The 8,973-nt window shown below is 42.4% G+C and overlaps 1 pseudogene; it reads right to left on the bottom strand.

Annotated features, from left to right (window-relative positions):
* Window positions 1–3,371: 3,371 nt before the first annotated feature.
* LOC143903185 (uncharacterized) lies at window positions 3,372–4,684 on the bottom strand (annotated as a pseudogene).
* Between the last annotated feature and the right edge of the window lie 4,289 nt (window positions 4,685–8,973).

The following is an 8,973-nucleotide window of genomic DNA, read 5'->3' as shown; positions in this document are numbered from 1 at the left end:
GAGGGGGTGTTAGGCGAGCACGAGGGAGGGCACAGTTTCATTACAGCAGCTTGAATTAGTTTCTTCTCCTCAGTAGTGTTAAGGTTGGAATGAGTGGCTTGATTATGATTTTTGAAAGATTTTATAAATCTCCAGATTTGTTGGATAGAGGTCTTCGTGTCAAATGTGGCACATAGGTCCTTCCATCCTTGAGCTTTTTCCTTCTTGAGTGTTCGTTTAGCTACAGCAACTGATCTCTGATATTTAATCAGGTTTTCCAAAGAATAGTTGTTTTTGAAGTTCTTGGCAGCGGCTTTACGTTCATTAATTGCAGTTTTACACGCGTCGTTCCACCATGGGGCTGGAAATCTTTTTCGTCTACTAGATAAGCTGTGGGGAGTCAAGTTCTTTTTTCGGAGCGCGGACATTATGCAGGATTTAATTATGCTGATTAATTGCTGGTACGCTTCGGGAGCATTGCTAATACCTTTATGTCCTGAACTTTTTGCTTCTCCTTGTTTAGAAGAGGGACGAAATTTTTGAGGGAGTTTTTGTTAAGCCTCAGCTTATGAGAGAACTCAAGTTTAGGGGTTAACGGGCTATTTATGCGGGTGATTATGGGAAGATGATCACTGCCTTTGAGATCATCATTTCGTTCGTGGTCATATACGCTTATAATGGCCAAATTGGCAGAAGCAATAGTTAAATCAATAATCGAGTAGATGTTGCTGTATATATTGTGATAAGTAGGGAATTCGTCGTTTAATATGACTAGGTCATTATCTGCAATGGCTGTGGCAACAATCTTACCAATTTTGTCAGTTCTTCTGTCGTGCCAGTCGGGGTGATGGGCGTTAAAATCCCTTACAATCATAATGTATTTGTACCTTAGGGCAAATTCAAAGAATCCTTCAAAAAAGGATTCCGGCGTGTCTTGACCTGTATGCCTTGGCCTGTATACAGGTTCCAAATAAATAATTATTGATTCAAGATAGGCACAAAGATTGCGATAAATTCAGCAGAAAGGTGAGCGAGATGCGTTAGATCACAAATCGAGTAAGAGTAATTTTTCCTAATTAAGGTGCAGACTCCTCTAGTGTCCACGGTGTCTGCATCGAGACGTACAATATTAAAACCTTTAATGTTAATATATTTATCGGAAGTTAACAGAGACTCCTGTATGCAAATTATATCACAATTATGGGCTGTAGCCTTAAGCTTTGGAAGTTTACTATTTAAACCTCTGCAGTTCCATTGTAAAATATCTGTCGGACCTGCAAGGTCCGCGTTGGAGCCTGCTTTATTGCCTGCGAAGATTGCCAGAGTTTACATTGATGGAAACTGGAATTGATGGAGGGGTTGAAGAGGGAGAGGACATTGGAGGAGTAGAAGATCCTCCAGTTGGAAGGTTCATTAAGAGAGGACTAAGGAAGGATGAGAGCGCATAACTGAGGTCATTTACAATGTTGGAGAGATGGAAAAACATTTCATGTTGATTGTACATAGAAGGATATGCATTTGAAAGAGACAAGTTGGGATCAAGTGTGTGATCGGCGTCAGTTGAAGCGTCAGGCGCCGAGGCGCCTTCTGCCGAGGGGAGAGCGGAAGATTCTTTGTCGGCTCTGCCATTTGGGAAGAGCAGCACATTCCAATGTGCTAAAGGAAAAGCGAAGTTAGGTCTGGTGCGGGAGTTAGAAACACGAGGTAGATTAGGAGAAAAGTTTACATGAGGGCGTGAAGAGGGAGGAGAGGAGGAGGAGAAATTCGAATGGGATGATGATTTGGAAGGTTTTGACAGCGCGCTGGAATATGATGTGGAACTATCATTTTCCTAGAGATTCTGTAGTTCCTAAAAGCGGTTGTATGACGAATAGGAAGAGGCAGCTGAGGGTGAAGAGTAAGAGGAAGAAAGTTGCGAGTTCTGCTTGGAGGGGGGAAGGTTTGGAAAGTTTGTGTAGTCAAATCCGGCATCCGTCTTAGGAGCACTAGAGGAATCGTTAACCATCTTTTTCGCTTTGAATAAAGAGACATTTTTGTTCGCAGAAATAGCGTACGCTTTTTTAAGGTTGATAACTATCGAACATTTGAACGATTTAGCCAGATGCGACTCGCCGCAATTGATACAGATATTCTGCGGAGGTTTATCAGGACAATCTGTATTGATATCGTGTTTATTTTTACCGCAATGTATGCATCTCGGTTGGCTCTTACAGGATTTGCTAATATGTCCTGCTCGGAATCACGCAAAACAAATTTTGACTTTTGGCACGAATGGGTTGTCATGACTTTTTGCACTCTTGGACAGCGCCGGGACGTGTGCTGGATCAAAAGAGGACGGGGAGAGAAAGGTGACAGGCCTCTCCGACGATTCCCTCGCACCTCCGACACTTCCGCAAAACGAATTTGCTGTTGGCAAAATGCTAATCTGAGCATTTTGGTTTTAAAGTTATACGGGTGTGATAGGGGAAAATAATCTTGATGTCGGCGGGACAATCTGAAACGATTCATTCCACAACTTAAACCACTGATTATTAGAATCTTGAGCCAAAATTTGAATTACGCTTCCAGGATTGTATATTTCATACATAGAGACTCTGATTGGATATACAGCTTCATGAAACTCGACATCTTCAAAATAGAAAATATAATTATACTCTCTTCTTAACAAAAACATATCTTATTTAAGCCAAATTTACAATGTGTTCTTTGCTTCCTGTTTTCTGCTCTTAACCTCTTTGCGACTATTTCGTATTTCGCAATTCCGTCGCGTAACATGATGTTTCTTGTCTCTTCTGAAGTTCGTCAATTTATCTTGGGCGACAGAGAACAAAAAACATCGCGTTACGGGACGAATTGCGAAATATGAGATAGTCGCAAAGAGGTTAAAAGCAGAAAACAAAAAGCAAAGAACACATTGTAACAATGCGCCCCGAAACGCATCATTCCCGGCGAACATCAGCCGGATGCCGCCCGGCCGAACACCCGCCGGACGAGACAAGGCACAATGTGCCCTTTTTTAAACTATCCATCGCGCGTATCAGTCCGCAAACGGACTTAGCGCGGCAACCGACTCGGAGCGCCGAGCGATGCCGAAAACGGCCGAGAGCCGCCGAACGCAATTGCGGCGTCGGGACGCCGTACTTCCCGAACGCTCCGCCGCTCTATCCCGGCGCGCGCGATTGCCGTCGCGGGCGTATATAATAATAATAATAATTTTATTTAATCCTTGCCTTCGGCTTAGGATGACTTCCATCAACTCTTACATAAATTTACAAACATACAACATAATTTACAAACATATAACTTTCTCTTTAACATACATACATCACTTAGATCATTTTAACTAACTCTAAAACTAATTCAACATTCTAACTGTCTTTCAATTTCTCTTCCTACTCTTCACCCTCTATCTCTTCCCTTTCCTCCGCCTTTTTTCTAACCCTTTCTATCCTTTTCATTACTTCTAGTTCTTTTCCTTCCTCTCCTAAAAATTCTTTTAACTGTATCTCGCTTTTTGTCGCTTCACATTCTTTAGTATATGTTCTATGTTCTCCTCTTCTTTTTGGCATATTCTGCACCTTCTATCTTCCTCCTCTCTCCAATGTTGACTGCCCTTCACCTCACTTCCGCATCTGTATCTGGCTATCAGCATTCTATCCTTTTTCTTCTTCTTTCCTAGTAGATACTTTGGTAACTCCTCTGTTATAATCTCTTTATAGCTACTATTGTACCTTGACTCTTTTATCTTTATCTGTCTCTCCTCCTTCTCCCTTTCCTCTATTTTCTTTACAAGATTCCCCACCGCCTCTCGGTCTCCCGCCTCCATTTCTCTCCTTAGCTGCTCCTTCTCCATTCATGCCCTCTCTATCAGTTCTCTTCTCTTCTTCTCCCACTTACTTTCTTCTTTCCTTGGTCTGCTTCTCTCTAGATCCTTTATACATGCTTGAACTATTTTCTTTCCTGACTGTCTCGCCTTCTCCTCATACCTCGCAGCTCTCCTTATTGCCCTTACTTTTATTTCTTTCATTTTGGTTTCTTCTGCTATTACATAATTTGGGGTTCTACTATCCAATCCTAAAATCTATGTATTTAACATACTTTCTTTTTATCACATCTAATCTGCTTTCGTATAGCCACCCCCATATTTCAGCTCCGTATAATGCCACTCCTTCTATTAGTGCCTCGAACATTTTCATCCTTCTTTCGAAATCTTCTTTAAATATTCTCTCTCCAATGCTTCATGTCCTCTTCATCGCTATTGTAGCCTTTTTCATCCTATCCTTTATATGATTCTCCGCTCCCCCATTCTTCTGTAGAATATATCCCAGATACTTTATTTCTTTGACCTCCTCTATGTCTTCTCCTCCCCATTTCCATTCCCTTTTCTTCCTTCTCCCCCTAGCTTTCTCAAACGCCATTATCTTTGATTTCTCTGGACTCAAACTCAAACCCTTCCCTTCCAAATACCTCTTGAGCCTCCTCATCATTTCCTTCAATTCTTCCTCTCTCGTCGCGGATTTTTCTTTCCCTATCACCAGGCCTCCTGCTTGTCCTTTTTCCATTCCTTCCTCTAAATCCATGATGTATAAGTTGAATAGGTTCGGGCTCAACGGGCATCCTTGTCTTAGTCTCTTTCCTGTCCAAAATTCCTCTGTCTTTTTATCTCTTATCTTCACTACATTTTTCGTTTCTTTGTATGTCTCCATTATTCTTTGTCTCAAGTTATCTTCAATTCCTATCTTCCTCATTATTTTATTCAATTTCCTTCTATCTACTTTATCGAAAGCTGCCTTAAGATCAGCAAAGAATGTAAAAACCTTTCCACTTTTCTTACTCAGCTCCTTATTTGCTACATAGTTTACTGTGTATACTGCATCCATCGTTCCTCTATTCCTTCTAAACCCGAATTGCACTTCCCTTAACTTGGCCTCCGTCTCCTTCTCCAACCTCGCATTTAAGATACTTGCGTATATCTTGTACGCCGTATTCATTAAAGTAACTCCTCGGTAATTTTTTGGGTCGTTTCTCTCTCCTTTTTTATATATTGGACTAATCATGCCTTTATTCCAATCTCCCGGTATACTTTCTCCTTTCCATATTCTGTTGATTAGCTTCAGGAACTCTTCACCTACATCTTTTTGCATATATCTCCACGCCTTGTTCTCAATCCCGTCCTCTCCTGTTGCCTTTCCCATCTTCAGTTTCTTTATTACTTCAATCACCTCTTCCCTTGATATTTCTTCAGCTCCCTTTGTTACCTCCCCTCTCGTGCCATCTTCTTCCTTCTCTTCAATGTTTAGCACCACTCTTTCCTTTGTCCCTCCTAACATTTCCATGAAGTGGTCTCTCCACTCATCCATTTGTATCTCCTTGTTTATCCCCTCAGTTTTCTTTTTTCTGTATTTATTTATATACTTCCACGCTTCTCTCTCTCCGCTTCATTTTTAATGTTCCTTAACTTTTCTTTTTCCTCCCTTTTGTGCCTCATCTTCTGCTCCTTACACCATTCCTTGTGCTCCTTTCTTTCCCTCACATATTCTTCTTTTCCAATCCTTCCCTTCTTCCAGTCCCTCATCAATCTCCTCAATCTCCTTTTCCTTTCCTTCCATTCTTTATTATACCATTCTTTTCTTCCTAATCTCCATGGTATTATCCTTTTCTTATGCTTCGTGATAGCGCTCTTTACTTTCTCTTTCATCTCCCTCCAGATGTCTTCTATATCTATTTGTGTGCTCGACCATCCTTCACATTTCTCATGATATTCTTTCCTCCCTTCTTCTGTCCAGTCGCTTCTCTCTAATTCCATTTCTTTCTCTTTTCTCCTTGTCTCCAACACTCGTGGTCCTGTCAACTCCACCTCCAGCGGGACGTGATCCGATTCTGTTCTAACTCCTTCTTCAACCATATTAATTTCTTCTCCTGCTCTATCATTCCCTAGGATATAGTCTATAACCGATGATCCCAATTCTCCTATATACGTCCATCCCCCTTCCCTTCCGAAACTCCCATTTAATATAGCCCATCCCCTCTCTTCTATTTTATCTATTAATATACATCCTTCTCTATTTACAACTTTATCTACCGACTTTCTAGTCTCACTTCTCTTTTCTTTCTCTTCCTTTTCATTTATCGGTCCTCCTCCGCTTCCCGTCCTCGCGTTAAAATCACCTCCTACTAGCAACCATTCTTCGTCCTCTTCTTGTATCCTCTCCCTTAGTGTTTCCATCGTATCCTCCATTTTTTGGCTGTACAACGTGATTATTCTCCATTTGTTTCCATTATACTCTAAACTGCTTTCTACCACTTCGTCGCTAATCTCCCTAACTTCTATAAGTTTCAAATTCTTGTTGACTGCTGTTATTATCCCTCCCTTTGCTCTTCCTTTCCTGTGCTCTCTTTTCGCTGGTACACAATTCCAAATAAATTTACCAGACAATTTATTTTTAATCTTCCTCCATTTATCTTCTTCCATCCATGTTTCAACTAGTCCTATCACGTCAAAATTCTCCAAATAGTCCCATGTTTCCTCACATTTATTAGCCAGTCCCGCCACGTTCCAAAAGCATATCCTTAACCCTCTTTTTTTCCAGCTTATTTTCTTCTTCTCCCTCCTCTCTCACTCCCTCTCTCTCCCTCTCCCTATCCTCTCTATTCTCTACTCTTTTCGAAAAGCATCTTTACTTTCCAGCATTTCGGTTCTTTCATTCCATTTCCATTCGCAATTGTCTATCCATATTCTTTGATATCCTACCGTTGCTTTCTTCCCCTTTTCTCTCTCTGCTTTTACCATACTCCATAGCTGTTTTTGTATCTGCCTCTCTGTTGCCGTCAGATCGTCATCCATAAATATGTTTCTTGCCTTTCCTATCTCCCTCCTCTTTGCCATTATTTCTTTTTTATCTTCCCATCTATTTTGAATCTTACTAGCGTCATTTTGTATTCTCCTCGGCCAATTGCCTGCACTTCGTCCACTTCCACCTTCTTTTTAGTGACTTTTTCAAGAAATTTCTCCATCTTCTCTTTTCTTTCACCTCCATTTTCTTCTTTCATTTCTTTTATAATTATGTTGTTTTTCCTTCTTTTCCTTTCGGATAATTCGGCGTTTCTTTCCATCTCCTTCATCTTCTTCATTAGTTCAGTGCTCTCTACCTTTTCACCTCCCCTGTTCTCCACTTTCTCCTCCAGCTGTTTTATTCTATTTTCTAAACTCGCTTTCTGCTCCTCCCAAAGCAGTTCTCTCTTTCTGTAATCCTCACACAGGTCGTGTATCTTTTTCATTAACTCTTCTTTGTCCTTCTTTCTTTCTCTCTCTTGATCATCCATTTTCACTAAAATATCTTTCAGCATTCTTTCCACATCCATATCTCCTTCTTTCTTTTCCTTTCTCTTAACCTTGTTTGGCGGCGATCTTATCACCCTTTTTCTTTGCTGAAATTTTCCAAAATTTCCTTTTCCGCTTTTTCTGCTATTTCTTTTTCTTCTTCCCTTCCTCTTTTCCTTACGTATTCTGTAATTGATCCTTGGCTTCCTGTCCTATTCCTTATTTTTGACAGCTCCTCCGCCCTCGTGGGATTGCCTCCCGTACCTTTTTCTATCGTCCTCTTCTCCTTCTCTCCTTTCTTAAGATTGATATCTATTTTCTTGTCCTCCTCCTTCTTCTCGTCCATCCGAATTCTTTTCTCGCTTCTTATCCCTTCGGCACCTCTTTCCTCCTGTCACTCTCTTCTTTATCGACCTGCTTTCGTGCTGCTCCGACTCCGGTTTCTCCGTGCCTGTTTCCGCCTCTAACTTTAACCTCCAAATTGTCGCAGCCGCACAGAATCCCCAAATTCGTCCTTAGTTTGATTCCTTCACTGTTGACTTATATCTGCAGTCAATCCTGCATATTTGAGCATGCAAACTACCTGAAACAAAGTCGCCCCACGGCGAAGGAACGGCAGATCAGCTCGAAAAAAAACACTGACCGTTTGACAGGCGTGCCTCTCTCTACTTACTCGATCCCGGAAGTCCCCGTCGCGGGCGTATATAAACCGAGCAATGTTGCTCAGTTTTAGATTCCGCCGTGAGCCAGCAAACCGATCAGATCGATTCTCCGCTGCTCACGAATCCCGAAATCCCACAGTCGAACAACCAGGAGGTAGAGAGTGTTCTCTGCCTCTGCCAAGTGAAGTATCTAGGCGGTTGACTTGAACTCCCTTACGAACACCTGTGACACCGGAGTGAACCAGGGTAAGAGAGTCCTTCTCTTACTCGCCAAGGGTCTTGGCCACCCGGTGACACCTTTCGCCTACACAAATCGGTGCGCCAGGAGATAGAGAGTACTTCTCTATCTCTGCTAAGGGTCTTAGCCGCTCGATATCGTGTCCCATCGCGACCCAGCGCCTTACGCGCTCACTGCCGCCGCTATCCAAGCATGCGACACCGCGTCACCCGCGCCGAAATCGTACGCCGTACTTTAGCGAGCCCGCGCGCCCGCCGATCCACGAAATTCCGCGATCTCCGTGTATCGTCGTTTTACCGACGTCCGCAAACTCCGCGATATCTGTACGTCACCGCCCTTGTAACCGCGCTTGCGATCCATTACACGTACCCAGCGACTCCGCGATATCTGTATATCACCGCCATTATAACCGCGTCCGAGATCTACCACACGTATCCACCGACTCCGCGATCACTGTATACCGCCGCTATCGTAGCAGCGACCGCGATCTTCGGTATATATCCACCGCTCTCGCGAGCACCTTTATGTATTCACGCTTAATTAAATAAACCTTATTTTATTTTGTTATATTTTAACCGAGTCTTGTGTCTTCCTCCGCGCCTACTCCAAACCCTGACCAGCCGCGAGCTAAATCCGCGCTTCGGTTGTTTTAACATTGTAGATTTGGCTTTAACCATATCTTATCAATTCAAGTATTACATACCAATATTAGTTATTTGTGTAACAAGTGCGGGAAGTTGAGAATTGGACACGAGTGCGGAGTGGACGCACGA

The sequence above is a fragment of the Temnothorax americanus genome, unplaced genomic scaffold (assembly GCF_048541705.1).
Source record: "Temnothorax americanus isolate GAGA-0224 unplaced genomic scaffold, ASM4854170v1 Scaffold44, whole genome shotgun sequence".
Taxonomy (NCBI): Eukaryota; Metazoa; Arthropoda; class Insecta; order Hymenoptera; family Formicidae; genus Temnothorax; species Temnothorax americanus.
The sequence above is the reverse complement of the archived record's forward strand: the minus strand, read 5'-3'. Positions and strand labels throughout refer to the sequence as shown.